We start from the raw sequence: 27987 nt of genomic DNA, 5'->3' as shown, positions 1-27987 counted from the left end.
CGGACACGATATCCATATTGCTGAAAACATAATTTTGTGAGGTGGCCATCTTGGATTAGAAAAATGATCACAAAATCGTTTTCAGCACCCTCGAGAACCTAGGATACGATTCCCATATTTTTGTGATCATAATCTTGCACGGCGGCCCTCTTGGATTGAAATCACAAAATCGAAAATGATCACAAAATCGTTCTCAGCACCCTCGAGAACTTCAGAAGCGATACCCATAATGTAGTTATCATTCTTCTGAGCGGCGGTCATCTCGGATTTAAAAATGATCCCAAAATTGTTTTCTGCACCCTCGAGAACCTCTGACACGATATCCATATTGCTGAAAACATAATTTTGTGCGGTGGCCATCTTGGATTAGAAAAACGATCACAAAATCGTTCTCAGCACCCTCGAGAACCTCGGATACGATTCCCATAATGTAGTTATCATACTTTTGAGCGGCGGCCATCTTGGATTTGAAAAATTATCACAAAATCGTTCTCTGCACTCTCGAGAAACTCGGATACGATACCCATATTTTTGTGATCATAATCTTGCACGGCGGTTCTCTTGGATTTGATAAATGATCACAAAATCGTTCTCAGCACCCTCGAGAACCTCGGAAGCGATACCCATAATGTAGTTATCATACTTTTGAGCGGCATACATATCAGATTTAAAAATGATCCCAAAATTGTTTTCTGCACCCTCGAGAACCTCGGACACGATATCCATATTGCTGAAAACATAATTTTGTGCGGTGTCCATCTTGGATTAGAAAAATGATCACAAAATCGTTCTCTGCACCCTCGAGAACCTCGGGTACGATATCAATATTGCTGAAATCATAACTTTGTGCGGCGGCCATCTTGGATTTGAAAAATGATCACAAAATCGTTCTCTGCACTCTCGAGAACCTCGGATACGATACCCATATTTTTGTGATCATAATCTTGCACGGCAGCCCTCTTGGATTGAAATCACAAAATCGAAAATGATCACAAAATCGTTCTCAGCACCCTCGAGAACTTCGGAAGCGACACCCATAATGTAGTTATCATACTTTTGAGCGGCGGCCATCTCGGATTTGAAAAATGATCACAAAATCGTTTTCAGCACCCTCGAGAACCTCGGAAGCGATACCCATAATGTAGTTATCATACTTTTGAGCGGCGGACATATTAGATTTAAAAATGATCCCAAAATTGTTTTCTGCACCCTCGAGAACCTCGGACACGATATCTATATTGCTGAAAACATAATTGTTTGCGGCAGCCCTCTTAGATATCAAAAATGATCACAGAATTGTTCTCTGCATCCTCGAGAACCTCGGACGCGATATCCATATTGCTGAAATCATAATTTTGTGCGGCGGCCATCTTGGATTTGAAAAATGATCACCAAATCGTTCTCTACACCCTCGAGAATCTCGGACACAATATCCATATTGCTGAAATCATAATTTTGTGCGGCGGCCATCTTGGATTTCAAAATGATCACCAAATCGTTGTCTGCACCCTCGAGAATCTCGGATACGATATCCATATTGCTGAAATCATAATTTTGTGCGGCGGCCATCTTGGATTTGAAAAATGATCACAATATCGTTCTCAGCATACTCGAGAACCTCGGATACGATAGCCATAATGTAGTTATCATACATTTGAGCGGCGGCCATCTTGGATTTGAAAATTGATCATAAAATCTTTCTCTGCACCCTCGAGAACCTAGGATACGATACCCAAAATCTTGTTATCATACTTTTGAGGGGCGGCCATCTCGGATTTAAAAATGATCCCAAAATTGTTTTCTGCACCCTCGAGAACCTCGGACACGATATCCATATTGCTGAAAACATAATTGTTTGCGACAGCCCTCTTGGATTTCAAAAATGATCACAGAATTGTTCTCTGCACCCTCGAGAACCTCGGACACGATATCCATATTGCTTAAATCATAATTTTGTGCGGCGGCCAACTAGGATTTGAAAAATGATCCCAAAATTGTTTTCCGCACTCTCTAGAACCTCGGACACGATATCCATATTGCTGAAAACATAAATTTGTGCGGTGGCCATCTTGGATTAGAAAAATGATCACAAAATCGTTCTCAGCTCCCTCGAGAACCTCGGATACGATTCCCATAATGTAGTTATCATACTTTTGAGTGGCGGCCATCTTGGATTAGAAAAATGATCACAAAATCGTTCTCTGCACTCTCGAGAACCTCGGATACGATACACATATTTTTGTGATCATAATCTTGCACGGCGGCCCTCTTGGATTGAAATCACAAAATCGAAAATGATCACAAAATCGTTCTCAGCACCCTCGAGAACTCCGGAAGCGATACCCATAATGTAGTTATCATACTTTTGAAAATTGTTTTCTGCACTCTTGTGAACCTCGGACACGATATCCATATTGCTGAAAACATAATTGTTTGCGGCAGCCCTCTTCGATTTCAAAAATGATCACAGAATTGTTCTCTGCACCCTCGAGAACCTCGGACACGATATCCATATTTCTTAAATCATTATTTTGTGCGGCGGGTATCTTGGATTTGAAAAATGATCACCAAATCGTTCTCTGCACCCTCGAGAATCTCGGACACGATATCCATATTGCTGAAATCACAATTTTGTGCGGCGTCCATCTTGGATTTGAAAAATGATCACAAAATCGTTCTCAGCACCCTCGAGAACCTCGGAAGCGATACCCATAATGTAGTTATCATACTTTTGAGCGGCGGCCATCTCGGATTTAAAAATGATCCCAAAATTGTTTTCTGCACCCTCGAGAACCTCGGACACGATATCCATATTGCTGAAAACATAATTGTTTGCGGCAGCCCTCTTCGAATTCAATAATGATCACAGAATTGTTCTCTGCACCCTCGAGAACCTCGGACACGATTTCCATATTGATTAAATTATAGTTTTGTGCGGCGGCCATCTTGGATTTCAAAAATGATCACAGAATTGTTCTGTGCACCCTCGAAAACCTCGGACACGATATCCATATTTTTATGATCATAATCTTGCACGGCGGCCATCTCGGATTTAAAAATGATCACCAAATCGATCTCTGCACCCTCGAGAACCTTGGACACGATATCCATGTTGCTGAAAACATAATTGTTTGCGGCAGCCCTCTTGGATTTCAAAAATGATCACAGAATTGTTCACTGCACCCTCGGGTACCTCGGACACGATATCCATATTGCTAAAATCATAATTTTGTGTGGCGGCAATTTTGGATTTGAAAAATGATCACCAAATCGTTCTCTGTACCCTCGTGAACCTCAGAAATGATTTCCATATTGCTGAAATCATAATTTTGTGCGGCGATTACCTTAGATATGAAAAATGATCACAAAATCGTTCTCTGCACCCTCGAGAACATCGGATACGATACCCATATTTTTATTATCATAATCTTGCATGGTGGCCATCTCGGATTTAAAAATGATCCCAAAATTGTTTTTTGCACCCTCGAGAACCTCGGACACGATATCCATATTGCTGAAAACATAATTGTTTGCGACAGGCCTCTTGGATTTCATAAATGATCACAGAATTGTTCTCTGCACCCTCGAGAACCTCGGACACGATATCCATATTGCTGAAATCATAATTTTGTGCGGCGGCCATCTTGGATTTGAAAAATGATCACAAAATCGTTCTCAGCACCCTCGAGAACCTCGGATACGATACCCATAATGTAGTTATCATACTTTTGAGCGGCGGCCATCTTGGATTTGAAAATTGATCACAAAATCTTTCTCTGCACCCTCGAGAACCTAGGATACGATACCCATAATCTTGTTATCATACATTTGAGGGGCGGCCATCTCGGATTTAAAAATGATCCCAACATTGTTTTATGCACCCTCGAGAACCTCGGACACGATATCCATATTGCTGAAAACATAATTGTTTGCGGCAGCCCTCTTGGATTTCAAAAATGATCAAAGAATTGTTCTCTGCACCCTCGAGAACCTCGGACACGATATCCATATTGCTAAAATCATAAGTTTGTGTGGCGGCAATCTTGGATTTGAAAAATGATAACCAAATCGTTCTCTGCACCCTCGAGAACCTCGGGTACGATATTCATATTGCTGAAATCATAACTTTATACGGCGGCCATCTTGGATTTGAAAAATGATCACAAAAACGTTCTCAGCACCCTCGAGAACCTCGGATACGATACCCATAATGTAGTTTTCATACTTTTGAGCGGCGGCCACCTTCGATTTGAAAAATGATCACAAAATCGTTCTCTGCAACCTCGTGACCCTCGGATACGATACCCATATTTTTGTGATCATAATCTTGCACGGCGGTTCTCTTGGATTTGATAAATGATCACAAAATCGTTCTCAGCACCCTCGAGAACCTCGGAAGCGATACCCATAATGTAGTTATCATACTTTTGAGCGGCATACATATCAGATTTAAAAATGATCCCAAAATTGTTTTCTGCACCCTCGAGAACCTCGGACACGATATCCATATTGCTGAAAACATAATTTTGTGCGGTGTCCATCTTGGATTAGAAAAATGATCACAAAATCGTTCTCTGCACCCTCGAGAACCTCGGGTACGATATCAATATTGCTGAAATCATAACTTTGTGCGGCGGCCATCTTGGATTAGAAAAATGATCACAAAATCGTTCTCTGCACTCTCGAGAACCTCGGATACGATACCCATATTTTTGTGATCATAATCTTGCACGGCGGCCCTCTTGGATTGAAATCACAAAATCGAAAATGATCACAAAATCGTTCTCAGCACCCTCGAGAACTTCGGAAGCGACACCCATAATGTAGTTATCATACTTTTGAGCGGCGGCCATCTCGGATTTGAAAAATGATCACAAAATCGTTTTCAGCACCCTCGAGAACCTCGGAAGCGATACCCATAATGTAGTTATCATACTTTTGAGCGGCGGACATATTAGATTTAAAAATGATCCCAAAATTGTTTTCTGCACCCTCGAGAACCTCGGACACGATATCTATATTGCTGAAAACATAATTGTTTGCGGCAGCCCTCTTAGATATCAAAAATGATCACAGAATTGTTCTCTGCATCCTCGAGAACCTCGGACGCGATATCCATATTGCTGAAATCATAATTTTGTGCGGCGGCCATCTTGGATTTGAAAAATGATCACCAAATCGTTCTCTACACCCTCGAGAATCTCGGACACAATATCCATTATGCTGAAATCATAATTTTGTGCGGCGGCCATCTTGGATTTCAAAATGATCACCAAATCGTTGTCTGCACCCTCGAGAATTTTGGATACGATATCCATATTGCTGAAATCATAATTTTGTGCGGCGGCCATCTTGGATTTGAAAAATGATCACAATATCGTTCTCAGCATACTCGAGAACCTCGGATACGATAGCCATAATGTAGTTATCATACATTTGAGCGGCGGCCATCTTGGATTTGAAAATTGATCATAAAATCTTTCTCTGCACCCTCGAGAACCTAGGATACGATACCCAAAATCTTGTTATCATACTTTTGAGGGGCGGCCATCTCGGATTTAAAAATGATCCCAAAATTGTTTTCTGCACCCTCGAGAACCTCGGACACGATATCCATATTGCTGAAAACATAATTGTTTGCGACAGCCCTCTTGGATTTCAAAAATGATCACAGAATTGTTCTCTGCACCCTCGAGAACCTCGGACACGATATCCATATTGCTTAAATCATAATTTTGTGCGGCGGCCAACTAGGATTTGAAAAATGATCCCAAAATTGTTTTCCGCACTCTCTAGAACCTCGGACACGATATCCATATTGCTGAAAACATAAATTTGTGCGGTGGCCATCTTGGATTAGAAAAATGATCACAAAATCGTTCTCAGCTCCCTCGAGAACCTCGGATACGATTCCCATAATGTAGTTATCATACTTTTGAGTGGCGGCCATCTTGGATTAGAAAAATGATCACAAAATCGTTCTCTGCACTCTCGAGAACCTCGGATACGATACACAAATTTTTGTGATCATAATCTTGCACGGCGGCCCTCTTGGATTGAAATCACAAAATCGAAAATGATCACAAAATCGTTCTCAGCACCCTCGAGAACTCCGGAAGCGATACCCATAATGTAGTTATCATACTTTTGAAAATTGTTTTCTGCACTCTTGTGAACCTCGGACACGATATCCATATTGCTGAAAACATAATTGTTTGCGGCAGCCCTCTTCGATTTCAAAAATGATCACAGAATTGTTCTCTGCACCCTCGAGAACCTCGGACACGATATCCATATTTCTTAAATCATTATTTTGTGCGGCGGGTATCTTGGATTTGAAAAATGATCACCAAATCGTTCTCTGCACCCTCGAGAATCTCGGACACGATATCCATATTGCTGAAATCACAATTTTGTGCGGCGTCCATCTTGGATTTGAAAAATGATCACAAAATCGTTCTCAGCACCCTCGAGAACCTCGGAAGCGATACCCATAATGTAGTTATCATACTTTTGAGCGGCGGCCATCTCGGATTTAAAAATGATCCCAAAATTGTTTTCTGCACCCTCGAGAACCTCGGACACGATATCCATATTGCTGAAAACATAATTGTTTGCGGCAGCCCTCTTCGAATTCAATAATGATCACAGAATTGTTCTCTGCACCCTCGAGAACCTCGGACACGATTTCCATATTGATTAAATTATAGTTTTGTGCGGCGGCCATCTTGGATTTCAAAAATGATCACAGAATTGTTCTGTGCACCCTCGAAAACCTCGGACACGATATCCATATTTTTATGATCATAATCTTGCACGGCGGCCATCTCGGATTTAAAAATGATCACCAAATCGATCTCTGCACCCTCGAGAACCTTGGACACGATATCCATGTTGCTGAAAACATAATTGTTTGCGGCAGCCCTCTTGGATTTCAAAAATGATCACAGAATTGTTCACTGCACCCTCGGGTACCTCGGACACGATATCCATATTGCTAAAATCATAATTTTGTGTGGCGGCAATTTTGGATTTGAAAAATGATCACCAAATCGTTCTCTGTACCCTCGTGAACCTCAGAAATGATTTCCATATTGCTGAAATCATAATTTTGTGCGGCGATTACCTTAGATATGAAAAATGATCACAAAATCGTTCTCTGCACCCTCGAGAACATCGGATACGATACCCATATTTTTATTATCATAATCTTGCATGGTGGCCATCTCGGATTTAAAAATGATCCCAAAATTGTTTTTTGCACCCTCGAGAACCTCGGACACGATATCCATATTGCTGAAAACATAATTGTTTGCGACAGGCCTCTTGGATTTCATAAATGATCACAGAATTGTTCTCTGCACCCTCGAGAACCTCGGACACGATATCCATATTGCTGAAATCATAATTTTGTGCGGCGGCCATCTTGGATTTGAAAAATGATCACAAAATCGTTCTCAGCACCCTCGAGAACCTCGGATACGATACCCATAATGTAGTTATCATACTTTTGAGCGGCGGCCATCTTGGATTTGAAAATTGATCACAAAATCTTTCTCTGCACCCTCGAGAACCTAGGATACGATACCCATAATCTTGTTATCATACATTTGAGGGGCGGCCATCTCGGATTTAAAAATGATCCCAACATTGTTTTATGCACCCTCGAGAACCTCGGACACGATATCCATATTGCTGAAAACATAATTGTTTGCGGCAGCCCTCTTGGATTTCAAAAATGATCAAAGAATTGTTCTCTGCACCCTCGAGAACCTCGGACACGATATCCATATTGCTAAAATCATAATTTTGTGCGGCGGCCATCTTGGATTTGAAAAATGATCACCAAATCGTTCTCTGCACCCTCGAGAACCTCGGGTACGATATTCATATTGCTGAAATCATAACTTTATACGGCGGCCATCTTGGATTTGAAAAATGATCACAAAAACGTTCTCAGCACCCTCGAGAACCTCGGATACGATACCCATAATGTAGTTTTCATACTTTTGAGCGGCGGCCACCTTCGATTTGAAAAATGATCACAAAATCGTTCTCTGCAACCTCGTGACCCTCGGATACGATACCTATATTTTTATTATCATGATCTTGCATGGCGGCCATCTCGGATTTAAAAATGATCCCAAAATTTTTTTCTGCACCCTCGAGAACCTCGGACACGATATCGATATTGCTGAAAACATTTTTGTTTGCGGCAGCGATCTTGGATTTCAAAAACGATCACAGAATTGTTCTCTGCACCCTCGAGAACCTCGGGTACGATATCCATATTGCTGAAATCATAATTTTGTGCGGCGGCCATCTTGGATTTGAAAATTGATCACAAAATCTTTCTCTGCACCCTCTAGAACCTAGGATACGATACCCATAATCTTGTTATCATACTTTAGAGGGGCGGCCATCTCGGATTCAAAAATGATCCCAACATAGTATTCTGCACCCTCGAGAACCTCGGACCCGATATCCATATTGCTGAAAACATAATTTTTTACGGTGGCCATCTTGGATTTGAAAAATGATCACCAAATCGTTCACTGCACCCTCGAGAATCTCGGACACGATGTCCATATTGCTGAAATCATAATTTTGTGCGGCGGCCATCTTGGATTTGAAAAATGATCACCAAATCGTTCTCTACACCCTCAAGAATCTCGGACACGATATCCATATTGCTGAAATCATTATTTTGTGCGGCGGCAATCTTGGATTTAAAAATGATCACCAAATCGTTTTCTGCACCCTCGAGAACCTCGGACACGATATCCATATTGCTGAAAACATAATTTTGTGAGGTGGCCATCTTGGATTTGAAAAATGATCACAAAATCGTTCTCAGCACCCTCGAGAACCTCGGATACGATACCCATAATGTAGTTATCATACTTTTGAGCGGCGGCCATCTTGGATTTGAAAATTGATCACAAAATCTTTCTCTGCACCCTCGAGAACCTAGGATACGATACCCATAATCTTGTTATCATACATTTGAGGGGCGGCCATCTCGGATTTAAAAATGATCCCAACATTGTTTTATGCACCCTCGAGAACCTCGGACACGATATCCATATTGCTGAAAACATAATTGTTTGCGGCAGCCCTCTTGGATTTCAAAAATGATCAAAGAATTGTTCTCTGCACCCTCGAGATTCTCGGACACGATATCCATATTGCTAAAATCATAATTTTGTGCGGCGGCCATCTTGGATTTGAAAAATGATCACCAAATCGTTCACTGCACCCTCGAGAACCTCGGGTACGATATTCATATTGCTGAAATCATAACTTTATACGGCAGCCATCTTGGATTTGAAAAATGATCACAAAAACGTTCTCAGCACCCTCGAGAACCTCGGATACGATACCCATAATGTAGTTATCATACTTTTGAGCGGCGGCCACCTTCGATTTGAAAAATGATCACAAAATCGTTCTCTGCAACCTCGTGACCCTCGGATACGATACCCATATTTTGATTATCATGATCTTGCATGGCGGCCATCTCGGATTTAAAAATGATACCAAAATTTTTTTCTGCACCCTCGAGAACCTCGGACACGATATCCATATTGCTGAAAACATTTTTGTTTGCGGCAGCCATCTTGGATTTCAAAAACGATCACAGAGTTGTTCTCTGCATCCTCGAGAACCTCGGGTACGATATCCATATTGCTGAAATCATAATTTTGTGCGGCGGGCATCTTGGATTTGAAAATTGATCACAAAATCTTTCTCTGCACCCTCTAGAACCTAGGATACGATACCCATAATCTTGTTATCATACTTTTGAGGGGCGGCCATCTCGGATTCAAAAATGATCCCAACATTGTATTCTGCACCCTCGAGAACCTCGGACCCGATATCCATATTGCTGAAAACATAATTTTTTACGGTGGCCATCTTGGATTTGAAAAATGATCACCAAATCATTCTCTGCACCCTCGAGAATCTCGGACACGATGTCCATATTGCTGAAATCATAATTTTGTGCGGCGGCCATCTTGGATTTGAAAAATGATCACCAAATCGTTCTCTACACCCTCGAGAATCTCGGACACGATATCCATATTGCTGAAATCATTATTTTGTGCGGCGGCAATCTTGGATTTAAAAATGATCACCAAATCGTTCTCTGCACCCTCGAGAACCTCGGACACGATATCAATATTGCTAAAATCATAATTTTGTGCGGCGGCCATCTTGGATTTGAAAAATGATCACAAAATCTTTCTCTGCACCCTCTAGAACCTAGGATACGATACCCATAATCTTGTTATCATACTTTTGAGGGGCGGCCATCTCGGATTTAAAAATGATCCCAAAATTTTTTTCTGCACCCTCGAGAACCTCGGACACGATATCCATATTGCTGAAAACATTTTTGTTTGCGGCAGCCATCTTGGATTTCAAAAACGATCAAAGAATTGTTCTCTGCACCCTCGAGAACCTCGGGTACGATATCCATATTGCTGAAATCATAATTTTGTGCGGCGGGCATCTTGGATTTGAAAATTGATCACAAAATCTTTCTCTGCACCCTCTAGAACCTAGGATACGATACCCATAATCTTGTTATCATACTTTTGAGGGGCGGCCATCTCGGATTCAAAAATGATCCCAACATTGTATTCTGCACCCTCGAGAACTTTGGACCCGATATCCATATTGCTGAAAACATAATTTTTTACGGTGGCCATCTTGGATTTGAAAAATGATCACCAAATCATTCTCTGCACCTTCGAGAACCTCGGGTACGATATTCATATTGCTAAAATCATAATTTTATGCGGCGGCCATGTTGAATTTGTAAAATGTTCACCAAATCGTTCTCTGCACCCTCGAGAATCTCGGACACGATATCCATATTGCTGAAATCATAATTTTGTGCGGCGGCCATCTTGGATTTGAAAAATGATCACCAAATCGTTCTCTAAACCCTCGAGAATCTCGGAAGCGATACCCATAATGTAGTTATCATACTTTTGAGCGGCGGACATATCAGATTTAAAAGATATTCCAAAATTGTTTTCTGCACCCTCGAGAACCTCGAACACGATATCCATATTGCTGAAAACATAATTTTGTGAGGTGGCCATCTTGGATTTGAAAAATGATCACAAAATCGTTCTCAGCACCCTCGAGAACCTCGGATACGATACCCATAATGTAGTTATCATACTTTTGAGCGGCGGCCATCTTGGATTTGAAAATTGATCACAAAATCTTTCTCTGCACCCTCGAGAACCTAGGATACGATACCCATAATCTTGTTATCATACATTTGAGGGGCGGCCATCTCGGATTTAAAAATGATCCCAACATTGTTTTATGCACCCTCGAGAACCTCGGACACGATATCCATATTGCTGAAAACATAATTGTTTGCGGCAGCCCTCTTGGATTTCAAAAATGATCACCAAATCGTTCTCTGCACCCTCGAGAACCTCGGGTACGATATTCATATTGCTGAAATCATAACTTTATACGGCAGCCATCTTGGATTTGAAAAATGATCACAAAAACGTTCTCAGCACCCTCGAGAACCTCGGATACGATACCCATAATGTAGTTATCATACTTTTGAGCGGCGGCCACCTTCGATTTGAAAAATGATCACAAAATCGTTCTCTGCAAACTCGTGACCCTCGGATACGATACCCATATTTTTATTATCATGATCTTGCATGGCGGCCATCTCGGATTTAAAAATGATCCCAAAATTTTTTTCTGCACCCTCGAGAACCTCGGACACGATATCCATATTGCTGAAAACATTTTTGTTTGCGGCAGCCATCTTGGATTTCAAAAACGATCACAGAATTGTTCTTTGCACCCTCGAGAACCTCGGGTACGATATCCATATTGCTGAAATCATAATTTTGTGCGGCGGCCATCTTGGATTTGAAAATTGATCACAAAATCTTTCTCTGCACCCTCTAGAACCTAGGATACGATACCCATAATCTTGTTATCATACTTTTGAGGGGCGGCCATCTCGGATTCAAAAATGATCCCAACATTGTATTCTGCACCCTCGAGAACCTCGGACCCGATATCCATATTGCTGAAAACATAATTTTTTACGGTGGCCATCTTGGATTTGAAAAATGATCACCTAATCGTTCTCTGCACCCTCGAGAATCTCGGACACGATGTCCATATTGCTGAAATCATAATTTTGTGCGGCGGCCATCTTGGATTTGAAAAATGATCACCAAATCGTTCTCTACACCCTCGAGAATCTCGGACACGATATCCATATGGCTGAAATCATTATTTTGTGCGGCGGCCATCTTGGATTTAAAAATGATCACCAAATCGTTCTCTGCACCCTCGAGAACCTCGGGTATGATATCCATATTGCTGAAATCATAATTTTGTGCGGTGGCCATCTTGGATTTGAAAAGTGATCACAAATCGTTCTCTGCACCCTCGAGAATCTCGGACACGATGTCCATATTGCTGAAATCATAATTTTGTGCGGCGGCCATCTTGGATTTGAAAAATGATCACCAAATCGTTCTCTACACCCTCGAGAATCTCGGACACGATATCCATATTGCTGAAATCATTATTTTGTGCGGCGGCCATCTTGGATTTAAAAATGATCACCAAAACGTTCTCTGCACCCTCGAGAACTTCGGGTATGATATCCATATTGCTGAAATCATAATTTTGAGCGGCTGCCATCTCGGATTTAAAAATGATCCCAAAATAGTTTTCTACACCCTCGAGAACCTCAGACACGATATCCATATTGCTGAAAACATAATTGTTTGCGACAGCCCTCTTGGATTTCAAAAATGATCACAGAATTTTTCTCTGCACCCTCGAGAACCTCGGACACGATATCAATATTGCTAAAATCATAATTTTGTGCGGCGACCATCTCGGATTTGAAAAATGATCACCAAGTCGTTCTCTGCACCTTCGAGAAGCTCGGGTACGATATTCATATTGCTAAAATCATAATTTTATGCGGCGGCCATGTTGGATTTGTAAAATGATCACCAAATCGTTCTCTGCACCCTCGAGAATCTCGGACACGATATCCATATTGCTGAAATCATAATTTTGTGCGGCGGCCATCTTGGATTTGAAAAATGATCACCAAATCGTTCTCTAAACTCTCGAGAATCTCGGAAGCGATACCCATAATGTAGTTATCATACATTTGAGCGGCGGACATATCAGATTTAAAAATTATTCCAAAATTGTTTTCTGCACCCTCGAGAACCTCGGACACGATATCCATATTGCTGAAAACATAATTTTGTGAGGTGGCCATCTTGGATTAGAAAAATGATCACAAAATCGTTTTCAGCACCCTCGAGAACCTAGGATACGATTCCCATATTTTTGTGATCATAATCTTGCACGGCGGCCCTCTTGGATTGAAATCACAAAATCGAAAATGATCACAAAATCGTTCTCAGCACCCTCGAGAACTTCAGAATCGATACCCATAATGTAGTTATCATTCTTCTGAGCGGCGGTCATCTCGGATTTAAAAATGATCCCAAAATTGTTTTCTGCACCCTCGAGAACCTCTGACACGATATCCATATTGCTGAAAACATAATTTTGTGCGGTGGCCATCTTGGATTAGAAAAACGATCACAAAATCGTTCTCAGCACCCTCGAGAACCTCGGATACGATTCCCATAATGTAGTTATCATACTTTTGAGCGGCGGCCATCTTGGATTTGAAAAATTATCACAAAATCGTTCTCTGCACTCTCGAGAACCTCGGATACGATACCCATAATTTTGTGATCATAATCTTGCACGGCGGTTCTCTTGGATTTGATAAATGATCACAAAATCGTTCTCAGCACCCTCGAGAACCTCGGAAGCGATACCCATAATGTAGTTATCATACTTTTGAGCGGCAGACATATCAGATTTAAAAATGATCCCAAAATTGTTTTCTGCACCCTCGAGAACCTCGGACACGATATCCATATTGCTGAAAACATAATTTTGTGCGGTGTCCATCTTGGATTAGAAAAATGATCACAAAATCGTTCTCTGCACCCTCGAGAACCTCGGGTACGATATCAATATTGCTGAAATCATAACTTTGTGCGGCGGCCATCTTGGATTTGAAAAATGATCACAAAATCGTTCTCTGCACTCTCGAGAACCTCGGATACGATACCCATATTTTTGTGATCATAATCTTGCACGGCGGCCCTCTTGGATTGAAATCACAAAATCGAAAATGATCACAAAATCGTTCTCAGCACCCTCGAGAACTTCGGAAGCGACACCCATAATGTAGTTATCATACTTTTGAGCGGCGGACATCTCGGATTTGAAAAATGATCACAAAATCGTTCTCAGCACCCTCGAGAACCTCGGAAGCGATACCCATAATGTAGTTATCATACTTTTGAGCGGCGGACATATTAGATTTAAAAATGATCCCAAAATTGTTTTCTGCACCCTCGAGAACCTCGGACACGATATCTATATTGCTGAAAACATAATTGTTTGCGGCAGCCCTCTTAGACATCAAAAATGATCACAGAATTGTTCTCTGCATCCTCGAGAACCTCGGACGCGATATCCATATTGCTGAAATCATAATTTTGTGCGGCGGCCATCTTGGATTTGAAAAATGATCACCAAATCGTTCTCTACACCCTCGAGAATCTCGGACACAATATCCATATTGCTGAAATCATAATTTTGTGCGGCGGCCATCTTGGATTTCAAAATGATCACCAAATCGTTGTCTGCACCCTCGAGAATCTCGGATACGATATCCATATTGCTGAAATCATAATTTTGTGCGGCGGCCATCTTGGATTTGAAAAATGATCACAAAATCGTTCTCAGCATACTCGAGAACCTCGGATACGATAGCCATAATGTAGTTATCATACATTTGAGCGGCGGCCATCTTGGATTTGAAAATTGATCATAAAATCTTTCTCTGTACCCTCGAGAACCTAGGATACGATACCCAAAATCTTGTTATTATACTTTTGAGGGGCGGCCATCTCGGATTTAAAAATGATCCCAAAATTGTTTTCTGCACCCTCGAGAACCTCGGACACGATATCCATATTGCTGAAAACATAATTGTTTGCGACAGCCCTCTTGGATTTCAAAAATGATCACAGAATTGTTCTCTGCACCCTCGAGAACCTCGGACACGATATCCATATTGCTTAAATCATAATTTTGTGCGGCGGCCAACTAGGATTTGAAAAATGATCCCAAAATTGTTTTCCGCACTCTCTAGAACCTCGGACACGATATCCATATAGCTGAAAACATAAATTTGTGCGGTGGCCATCTTGGATTAGAAAAATGATCACAAAATCGTTCTCAGCTCCCTCGAGAACCTCGGATACGATTCCCATAATGTAGTTATCATACTTTTGAGCGGCGGCCACCCTCGATTTGAAAAATGATCACAAAATCGTTCTCTGCACCCTCGAGAACTTCGGATACGATACCCATATTTTTATTATCATTATCTTGCATGGTGGCTATCTCGGATTTTAAAATGATCCCAAAATTGTTTTCTGCACCCTCGAGAACCTCGGACACGATATCCATATTGCTGAAAACATAATTGTTTGCGACAGGCCTCTTGGATTTCAAAAATGATCACAGAATTGTTCTCTGCACCCTCGAGAACCTCGGACACGATATCCATATTGCTTAAATCATAATTTTGTGCGGCGGCCATCTAGGATTTGAAAAATGATCACCAAATCGTTCTCTGCACTCTCGAGAATCTCGGACACGATATACATATTAATGAAATCATAATTTTGTGCGGCGGCCATCTTGGATTTGAAAAATGATCACAAAATCGTTCTCTGCACCCTCGAGAACATCGGATACGATACCCATATTTTTATTATCATAATCTTGCATGGTGGCCATCTCGGATTTAAAAATGATCCCAAAATTGTTTTTTGCACCCTCGAGAACCTCGGACACGATATCCATATTGCTGAAAACATAATTGTTTGCGACAGGCCTCTTGGATTTTATAAATGATCACAAAATCGTTCTCAGCACCCTCGAGAACCTCGGAAGCGATACCCATAATGTAGTTATCATACTTTTGAGCGTCGGACATATCAGATTAAAAAATGATCCCAAAATTGTTTTCTGCACCCTCGAGAACCTCGGACACGATATCCATATTGCTGATTACATTAATTTGTGCGGTGGCCATCTTGGATTAGAAAAATGATCACAAAATCGTTCTCAGCACCCTCGAGAACCTCGGATACGATTCCCATAATGTAGTTATCATACTTTTGAGTGGCGGCCATCTTGGATTTGAAAAATGATCACAAAATTGTTCTCTGCACTCTCGAGAACCTCATATACGATACCCATATTTTTGTGATCATAATCTTGCACCGCGGCCCTCTTGGATTGAAATCACAAAATCGAAAATGATCACAAAATCGTTCTCAGCACCCTCGAGAACTCCGGAAGCGATACCCATAATGAAGTTATCATACTTTTGAGCGGCGGCCGACTCGGATTTAAAAATGATCCCAAAATTGTTTTCTGCACCCTCGAGAACCTCGGACACGATATCCATATTGCTGAAACATTTTTGGTTGCGGCAGCCATCTTGGATTTGAAAAATGATCAAAAAATCGTTCTCAGCACCCTCGAGAACCTCGGAAGCGATACCCATAATGTAGTTATCATACTTTTGAGCGGCGGCCATCTCGGATTTAAAAATGATCCCAAAATTGTTTTCTGCACCCTCGAGAACCTCGGACACGATATCCATATTGCTAAAATCATAATTTTGTGTGGCGGCAATTTTGGATTTGAAAAATGATCACCAAATCGTTCTCTGTACCCTCGTGAACCTCAGAAATGATTTCCATATTGCTGAAATCATAATTTTGTGCGGCGATTACCTTAGATATGAAAAATGATCACAAAATCGTTCTCTGCACCCTCGAGAACATCGGATACGATACCCATATTTTTACTATCATAATCTTGCATGGTGGCTATCTTGGATTTAAAAATGATCCCAAAATTGTTTTTTGCACCCTCGAGAACCTCGGACACGATATCCATATTGCTGAAAACATAATTGTTTGCGACAGGCCTCTTGGATTTTATAAATGATCACAGAATTGTTCTCTGCACCCTCGAGAACCTCGGACACGATATCCATATTGCTTAAATCATAATTTTGTGCGGCGGCCATCTAGGATTTGAAAAATGATCACCAAATCGTTCTCTGCACTCTCGAGAATCTCGGACACGATATACATATTGCTGAAATCATAATTTTGTGCGGCGGCCAACTTGGATTTGAAAAATGATCACCAAATCGTTCTCTACACCCTCGAGAATCTCGGACACGATATCCATATTGCTGAAATCATAATTTTGTGAGGCGGCCATCTTGGATTTGAAAAATGATCACCAAATCGTTGTCTGCACCCTCGAGGACCTCGGGTAGGATACCCATATTTTTGTGATCATAATCTTGCACGGCGGTTTTCTTGGATTTGAAAAATGATCACAAAATCGTTCTCAGCACCCTCGAGAACCTCGGAAGCGATACCCATAATGTAGTTATCATACTTTTGAGCGTCGGACATATCAGATTTAAAAATGATCCCAAAATTGTTTTCTGCACCCTCGAGAACCTCGGACACGATATCCATATTGCTGATTACATTAATTTGTGCGGTGGCCATCTTGGATTAGAAAAATGATCACAAAATCGTTCTCAGCACCCTCGAGAACCTCGGATACGATTCCCATAATGTAGTTATCATACTTTTGAGTGGCGGCCATCTTGGATTTGAAAAATGATCACAAAATCGTTCTCTGCACTCCTGAGAACCTCATATACGATACCCATATTTTTGTGATCATAATCTTGCACGGCGGCCCTCTTGGATTGAAATCACAAAATCGAAAATGATCACAAAATCGTTCTCATCACCCTCGAGAACTCCGGAAGCGATACCCATAATGTAGTTATCATACTTTTGAGCGGCGGCCGACTCGGATTTAAAAATGATCCCAAAATTGTTTTCTGCACCCTCGAGATTCTCGGACACGATATCCATATTGCTGAAACATTTTTGGTTGCGGCAGCCATCTTGGATTTGAAAAATGATCACAAAATCGTTCTCAGCACCCTCGAGAACCTCGGAAGCGATACCCATAATGTAGTTATCATACTTTTGAGCGGCGGCCATCTCGGATTTAAAAATGATCCCAAAATTGTTTTCTGCACCCTCGAGAACCTCGGACACGATATCCATATTGCTGAAAACATAATTGTTTGCGGCAGCCCTCTTCGAATTCAATAATGATCACAGAATTGTTCTCTGCACCCTCGAGAACCTCGGACACGATTTCCATATTGATTAAATTATAGTTTTGTGCGGCGGGCATCTCGGATTTCAAAAATGATCACAGAATTATTCTGTGCACCCTCGAAAACCTCGGACACGATATCCATATTTTTATGATCATAATCTTGCACGGCGGCCATCTCGGATTTAAAAATGATCACCAAATCGATCTCTGCACCCTCGAGAACCTCGGACACGATATCCATGTTGCTGAAAACATAATTGTTTGCGGCAGCCCTCTTGGATTTCAAAAATGATCACAGAATTGTTCACTGCACCCTCGGGTACCTCGGACACGATATCCATATTGCTAAAATCATAATTTTGTGTGGCGGCAATTTTGGATTTGAAAAATGATCACCAAATCGTTCTCTGTACCCTCGTGAACCTCAGAAATGATTTCCATATTGCTGAAATCATAATTTTGTGCGGCGATTACCTTAGATATGAAAAATGATCACAAAATCGTTCTCTGCACCCTCGAGAACATCGGATACGATACCCATATTTTTATTATCATAATCTTGCATGGTGGCCATCTCGGATTTAAAAATGATCCCAAAATTGTTTTTTGCACCCTCGAGAACCTCGGACACGATATCCATATTGCTGAAATCATAATTTTGTGCGGCGGCCTTCTTGGATTTGAAAAATGATCACCAAATCGTTCTCTACACCCTCAAGAATCTCGGACACGATATCCATATTGCTGAAATCATAATTTTGTGCGGCGGCCATCTTGGATTTGAAAAATGATCACCAAATCGTTGTCTGCACCCTCAAGGACCTCGGGTACGATACCCATATTTTTGTGATCATAATCTTGCACGGCGGTTTTCTTGGATTTGAAAAATGATCACAAAATCGTTCTCAGCACCCTCGAGAACCTCGGAAGCGATACCCATAATGTAGTTATCATACTTTTGAGCGGCAGACATATCAGATTTAAAAATGATCCCAAAATTGTTTTCTGCACCCTCGAGAACCTCGGACACGATATCCATATAGCTGAAAACATAAATTTGTGCGGTGGCCATCTTGGATTAGAAAAATGATCACAAAATCGTTCTCAGCACCCTCGAGAACCTCGGATACGATTCCCATAATGTAGTTATCATACTTTTAAGTGGCGGCCATCTTGGATTTGAAAAATGATCACAAAATCGTTCTCTGCACTCTCGAGAAACTCGGATACGATACCCATATTTTTGTGATCATAATCTTGCACGGCGGCCCTCTTGGATTGAAATCACAAAATCGAAAATGATCACAAAATCGATCTCAGCACCCTCGAGAACTCCGGAAGCGATACCCATAATGTAGTTATCATACTTTTGAGCGGCGGCCGTCTCGGATTTAAAAATGATCCCAAAATTGTTTTCTGCACCCTCGAGAACCTCGGACACGATATCCATATTGCTGAAAACATTTTTGTTGCGGCAGCCATCTTGGATTTGAAAAATGATCACAAAATCGTTCTCAGCACCCTCGAGAACCTCGGATACGATACCCATAATGTAGTTATCATACTTTTGAGCGGCGGCCATCTCGGATTTAAAAATGATCCCAAAATTGTTTTCCGCACCCTCGAGAACCTCGGACACGATATCCATAATGCTGGAAACATAATTGTTTGCGGCAGCCCTCTACGATTTCAAAAATGATCACAAAATTGTTCTCTGCACCCTCGAGAACCTCGGACACGATTTCCATATTGATTAAATCATAATTTTGTGCGGCGGCCATCTTGGATTTCAAAAATGATCACAGAATTGTTCTGTGCACCCTCGAGAACCTCGGACACGATATCCATATTTTTATGATCATAATCTTGCACGGCAGCCATCTCGGATTTAAAAATGATCACCAAATCGTTCTCTGCAGCTTCGAGAACCTCGGACACGATATCCATGTTGCTGAAAACATAATTGTTTGCGGCAGCCCTCTTGGATTTCAAAAATGATCACAGAATTGTTCACTGCACCCTCGGGTACCTCGGACACGATATCCATATTGCTAAAATCATAATTTAGTGTGGCGGCAATTTTGGATTTGAAAAATGATCACCAAATCGTTCTCTGCACCCTCGTGAACCTCAGAAATGATTTCCATATTGCTGAAATCATAATTTGTGCAGCGGCTACCTTAGATATGAAAAATGATCACAAAATCGTTCTCTGCACCCTCGAGAACCTCGGACACGATATCCATGTTGCTGAAAACATAATTGTTTGCGGCAGCCCTCTTGGATTTCAAAAATGATCACAGAATTGTTCACTGCACCCTCGGGTACCTCGGACACGATATCCATATTGCTAAAATCATAATTTTGTGTGGCGGCAATTTTGGATTTGAAAAATGATCACCAAATCGTTCTCTGTACCCTCGTGAACCTCAGAAATGATTTCCATATTGCTGAAATCATAATTTTGTGCGGCGATTACCTTAGATATGAAAAATGATCACAAAATCGTTCTCTGCACCCTCGAGAACATCGGATACGATACCCATATTTTTATTATCATAATCTTGCATGGTGGCCATTTCGGATTTAAAAATGATCCCAAAATTGTTTTTTGCACCCTCGAGAACCTCGGACACGATATCCATATTGCTGAAAACATAATTGTTTGCGACAGGCCTCTTGGATTTCATAAATGATCACAGAATTGTTCTCTGCACCCTCGAGAAACTCGGACACGATATCCATATTGCTTAAATCATAATTTTGTGCGGCGGCCATCTAGGATTTGAAAAATGATCACCAAATCGTTCTCTACAACCTCGAGAATCTCGGACACGATATACATATTGCTGAAATCATAATTTTGTGCGGCGGCCTTCTTGGATTTGAAAAATGATCACCAAATCGTTCTCTACACCCTCAAGAATCTCGGACACGATATCCATATTGCTGAAATCATAATTTTGTGCGGCGGCCATCTTGGATTTGAAAAATGATCACCAAATCGTTGTCTGCACCCTCAAGGACCTCGGGTACGATACCCATATTTTTGTGATCATAATCTTGCACGGCGGTTTTCTTGGATTTGAAAAATGATCACAAAATCGTTCTCAGCACCCTCGAGAACCTCGGAAGCGATACCCATAATGTAGTTATCATACTTTTGAGCGGCAGACATATCAGATTTAAAAATGATCCCAAAATTGTTTTCTGCACCCTCGAGAACCTCGGACACGATATCCATATTGCTGAAAACATAAATTTGTGCGGTGGCCATCTTGGATTAGAAAAATGATCACAAAATCGTTCTCAGCACCCTCGAGAACCTCGGATACGATTCCCATAATGTAGTTATCATACTTTTGAGTGGCGGCCATCTTGGATTTGAAAAATGATCACAAAATCGTTCTCTGCACTCTCGAGAAACTCGGATACGATACCCATATTTTTGTGAACATAATCTTGCACGGCGGCCCTCTTGGATTGAAATCACAAAATCGAAAATGATCACAAAATCGATCTCAGCACCCTCGAGAACTCCGGAAGCGATACCCATAATGTAGTTATCATACTTTTGAGCGGCGGCCGTCTCGGATTTAAAAATGATCCCAAAATTGTTTTCTGCACCCTCGAGAACCTCGGACACGATATCCATATTGCTGAAAACATTTTTGTTGCGGCAGCCATCTTGGATTTGAAAAATGATCACAAAATCGTTCTCAGCACCCTCGAGAACCTCGGAAGCGATACCCATAATGTAGTTATCATACTTTTGAGCGGCGGCCATCTCGGATTTAAAAATGATCCCAAAATTGTTTTTCGCACCCTCGAGAACCTCGGACACGATATCCATAATGCTGGAAACATAATTGTTTGCGGCAGCCCTCTACGATTTCAAAAATGATCACAAAATTGTTCTCTGCACCCTCGAGAACCTCGGACACGATTTCCATATTGATTAAATCATAATTTTGTGCGGCGGCCATCTTGGATTTCAAAAATGATCACAGAATTGTTCTGTGCACCCTCGAGAACCTCGGACTCGATATCCATATTTTTATGATCATAATCTTGCACGGCAGCCATCTCGGATTTAAAAATGATCACCAAATCGTTCTCTGCAGCCTCGAGAACCTCGGACACGATATCCATGTTGCTGAAAACATAATTGTTTGCGGCAGCCCTCTTGGATTTCAAAAATGATCACAGAATTGTTCACTGCACCCTCGGGTACCTCGGACACGATATCCATATTGCTAAAATCATAATTTAGTGTGGCGGCAATTTTGGATTTGAAAAATGATCACCAAATCGTTCTCTGCACCCTCGTGAACCTCAGAAATGATTTCCATATTGCTGAAATCATAATTTGTGCGGCGGCTACCTTAGATATGAAAAATGATCACAAAATCGTTCTCTGCACCCTCGAGAACCTCGGATACGATACCCATAATGTAGTTATCATACTTTTGAGCGGCGGCCACCTTCGATTTGAAAAATGATCACAAAATCGTTCTCTGCACCCTCGATAACCTAGGATACGATACCCATAATCTAGTTATCATACTTTTGAGCGGCTGCCATCTCGGATTTAAAAATGATCCCAAAATTGGTTTCTGCACCCACGAGAACCTCGGACACGATATCCATATTGCTGAAAACATAATTGTTTGCAGCAGCCACTTTGGATTTCAAAAATGATCACAGAATTTTTCTCTGCACCCTCGAGAACCTCGGACACGATATCCATATTGCTAAAATCATAATTTTGTGCGGCGGCCATCTTGGATTTGAAAAATGATCACCAAATCGTTCTCTGCACCCTCGAGAATCTCGGACACGATATCCATTTTGCTGAAATCATAATTTTGTGCGGCGGCCATCTTGGATTTGAAAAATTATCACCAAATCGATCTCAACACCCTCGAGAATCTCGGACACGATATACATATTGCTGAAATCATAATTTTGTGCGGCAGCCATCTTGGATTTGAAAAATGATCACCTAATCGATGTCTGCACCCTCGAGGAGCTCGGGTACGGTACCCATATTTTTGTGATCATAATCTTGCACGGCGGTTCTGTTGGATTTTAAAAATTATCACAAAATCGTTCTCAGCACCCTCGAGAACCTCGAAAGCGATACCCATAATGTAGTTATCATACTTTGGAGCGGTGGCCATATCAGATTTAAAAATGATCCCAAAATTGTTTTCTGCACCCTCGAGAACCTCGAACACGATATCCATATTGCTGAAAACATAATTTTGTGCGGTGGCCATCTTGGATTTGAAAAATGATCACAAAATCGTGCTCTGCACTCTCGAGAACCTCGGATACGATACCCATATTTTTGTGATCATAATCTTGCACGGCGGCCCTCTTGGATTTGAAAAATGATCACAAAATCGTTCTCAGCACCCTCGAGAACTTCGGAAGCGATACCCATAATGTAGTTATCATACTTTTGAGCGGCGGCCATTTCGGATTTAAAAATGATCCCAAAATTGTTTTCTGCACCCTCGAGAACCTCGGACACGATATCCATATTGCTGAAAACATAATTGTTTGCGGCAGCCCTCTTCGATTTCAAAAATGATCACAGAATTGTTCTATGCACCCTCGAGAACCTCGGACACGATTTTCATATTGATTAAATCATAATTTTGTGCGGCGGCCATCTTGGATTTCAAAAATGATCACAGAATTGTTCTCTGCACCCTCAAGAACCTGGGACACGTTATCCATATTGCTAAAATCATAATTTTGTGTGGTGGCCATCTTGGATTTGAAAAATGATCACCAAATCGTTCTCTGCACTCTCGAGAACCTCGGGTACGATATCAATATTGCTGAAATCATAATTTTGTGCGGCGGCCATCTTAGATTTGAAAAATGATCACCTAATCGTTGTCTGCACCCTCGAGGACCTCGGGTACGGAACCCATATTTTTGTGATCATAATCTTGCACGGCGGCCCTCTTGGATTTGAAAAATGATCACAAAATCGTTCTCAGCACCCTCGAGAACTTCGGAAGCGATACCCATAATGTAGTTATCATACTTTTGAGGGGCGGCCATTTCGGATTTAAAAATGATCCCAAAATTGTTTTCTGCACCCTCGAGAACCTCGGACACGATATCCATATTGCTGAAAACATCATTTTGTGCGGTGGCCATCTTGGATTAGAAAAATGATCACAAAATCGTTCTCAGCACACTCGAGAAACTCGGATACGGTTCCCATAATGTAGTTATCATACTTTTGAGTGGCGGCCATTTTGGATTTGAAAAATGATCACAAAATCGTTTTCTGCACCCTCGAGAAGCTCGGACACGATATCCATAATGCTGAAAACAAAATTGTTTGCGGCAGCCCTCTTCGATTTCAAAAATGATCACAGAATTGTTCTCTGCACCCTCGAGAACCTCGGACACGATTTCCATATTGATTCAATCATAATTTTGTGCGGCGGCCATCTTGGATTTCAAAAATGATCACAGAATTGTTCTGTGCACCCTCGAGAACCTCGGACACGATATCCATATTTTAATGATCATAATCTTGCACGGCGGCCATCTCGGATTTAAAAATGATCACCAAATCGTTCTCTGCACCCTCGAGAACCTCGGACACGATATCCATGTTGCTGAAAACATAATTGTTTGCGGCAGCCCTCTTGGATTTCAAAAATGATCACAGAATTGTTCACTGCACCCTCGGGTACCTCGGACACGATATCCATATTGCTAAAATCATAATTTTGTGCGGCAGCCATCTTGGATTTGAAAAATGATCACCTAATCGTTGTCTGCACCCTCGAGGACCTCGGGTACGGAACCCATATTTTTGTGATCATAATCTTGCACGGCGGCCCTCTTGGATTTGAAAAATGATCACCAAATCGTTCTCTGCACCCTCGAGAATCTCGGACACGATATCCATTTTGCTGAAATCATAATTTTGTGCGGCGGCCATCTTGGATTTGAAAAATGATCACTAAATCGTTCTCTAAACCCTCGAGAATCTCGGAAGCGATACCCATAATGTAGTTATCATACTTTTGAGCGGCGGACATATCAGATTTAAAAATGATCCCAAAATTGGTTTCTGCACCCACGAGAACCTCGGACACGATATCCATATTGCTGAAAACATAATTGTTTGCGGCAGCCCCTTTGGATTTCAAAAATGATCACAGAATTTTTCTCTGCACCCTCGAGAACCTCGGACACGATATCCATATTGCTAAAATCATAATTTTGTGCGGCGGCCATCTTGGATTTGAAAAATGATCACCAAATCGTTCTCTGCACTCTCGAGAATCTCGGACACGATATCCATTTTGCTGAAATCATAATTTTGTGCGGCGGCCATCTTGGATTTGAAAAATGATCAACAAGTCGTTCTCTGCACTCTCGAGAACCTCGGACACGATATCCATATTGCTGAAAACATAATTGTTTGCGGCAGCCCCTTTGGATTTCAAAAATGATCACAGAATTTTTCTCTGCACCCTCGAGAACCTCGGACACGATATCCATATTGCTTAAATCATAATTTTGTGCGGCGGCCATCTTGGATTTGAAAAATGATCACCAAATCGTTCTCTGCACCCTCGAGAATCTCGGACACGATATCCATTTTGCTGAAATCATAATTTTGTGCGGCGGCCATCTTGGATTTGAAAAATGATCACCAAATCGTTCTCTAAACCCTCGAGAATCTCGGAAGCGATACCCATAATGTAGTTATCATACTTTTGAGCGGCGGACATATCAGATTTAAAAATGATCCCAAAATTGTTTTCTGCACCCTCGAGAACCTCGGACACGATATCCATATTGCTGAAAACATCATTTTGTGCGGTGGCCATCTTGGATTAGAAAAATGATCACAAAATCGTTCTCTGCACCCTCGAGAACCTCGGATACGATACCCATAATGTAGTTATCATACTTTTGAGCGGCGGCCACCTTCGGTTTGAAAAATGATCACAAAATCGTTCTCTGCACCCCCGATAACCTAGGATACGATACCCATAATCTAGTTATCATACTTTTGAGCGGCTGCCATCTCGGATTTAAAAATGATCCCAAAATTGGTTTCTGCACCCACGAGAACCTCGGACACGATATCCATATTGCTGAAAACATAATTGTTTGCGGCAGCCCCTTTGGATTTCAAAAATGATCACAGAATTTTTCTCTGCACCCTCGAGAACCTAGGACACGATATCCATATTGCTAAAATCATAATTTTGTGCGGCGGCCATCTTGGATTTGAAAAATGATCACCAAATCGTTCTCTGCACCCTCGAGAATCTCGGACACGATATCCATTTTGCTGAAATCATAATTTTGTGCGGCGGCCATCTTGGATTTGAAAAATGATCACCAAATCGTTCTCTAAACCCTCGAGAATCTCGGAAGCGATACCCATAATGTAGTTATCATACTTTTGAGCGGCGGACATATCAGATTTAAAAATGATCCCAAAATTGGTTTCTGCACCCACGAGAACCTCGGACACGATATCCATAGTGCTGAAAACATAATTGTTTGCGGCATTCCCTTTGGATTTCAAAAATGATCACAGAATTTTTCTCTGCACCCTCGAGAACCTCGGACACGATATCCATATTGCTAAAATCATAATTTTGTGCGGCGGCCATCTTGGATTTGAAAAATGATCACCAAATCGTTCTCTGCACCCTCGAGAATCTCGGACACGATATCCATTTTGCTGAAATCATAATTTTGTGCGGCGGCCATCTTGGATTTGAAAAATGATCAACAAATCGTTCTCTGCACTCTCGAGAACCTCGGACACGATATCCATATTGCTGAAAACATAATTGTTTGCGACAGGCCTCTTGGATTTCATAAATGATCACAGAATTGTTCTCTGCACCCTCGAGAATCTCGGACACGATATCCATATTGCTGAAATCATAATTTTGTGCGGCAGCCATCTTGGATTTGAAAAATGATCACCTAATCGTTGTCTGCACCCTCGAGGACCTCGGGTACGGAACCCATATTTTTGTGATCATAATCTTGCACGGCGGCCCTCTTGGATTTGAAAAATGATCACAAAATCGTTCTCAGCACCCTCGAGAACTTCGGAAGCGATACCCATAATGTAGTTATCATACTTTTGAGGGGCGGCCATTTCGGATTTAAAAATGATCCCAAAATTGTTTTCTGCACCCTCGAGAACCTCGGACACGATATCCATATTGCTGAAAACATCATTTTGTGCGGTGGCCATCTTGGATTAGAAAAATGATCACAAAATCGTTCTCAGCACACTCGAGAAACTCGGATACGGTTCCCATAATGTAGTTATCATACTTTTGAGTGGCGGCCATTTTGGATTTGAAAAATGATCACAAAATCGTTTTCTGCACCCTCGAGAAGCTCGGACACGATATCCATAATGCTGAAAACAAAATTGTTTGCGGCAGCCCTCTTCGATTTCAAAAATGATCACAGAATTGTTCTCTGCACCCTCGAGAACCTCGGACACGATTTCCATATTGATTAAATCATAACTTTGTGCGGCGGCCATCTTGGATTTCAAAAATGATCACAGAATTGTTCTGTGCACCCTCGAGAACC

This window comes from Leptidea sinapis, chromosome 31, assembly GCF_905404315.1.
Source record: "Leptidea sinapis chromosome 31, ilLepSina1.1, whole genome shotgun sequence".
Classification (NCBI taxonomy): domain Eukaryota; kingdom Metazoa; phylum Arthropoda; class Insecta; order Lepidoptera; family Pieridae; genus Leptidea; species Leptidea sinapis.
The sequence above is the reverse complement of the archived record's forward strand: the minus strand, read 5'-3'. Positions refer to the sequence as shown.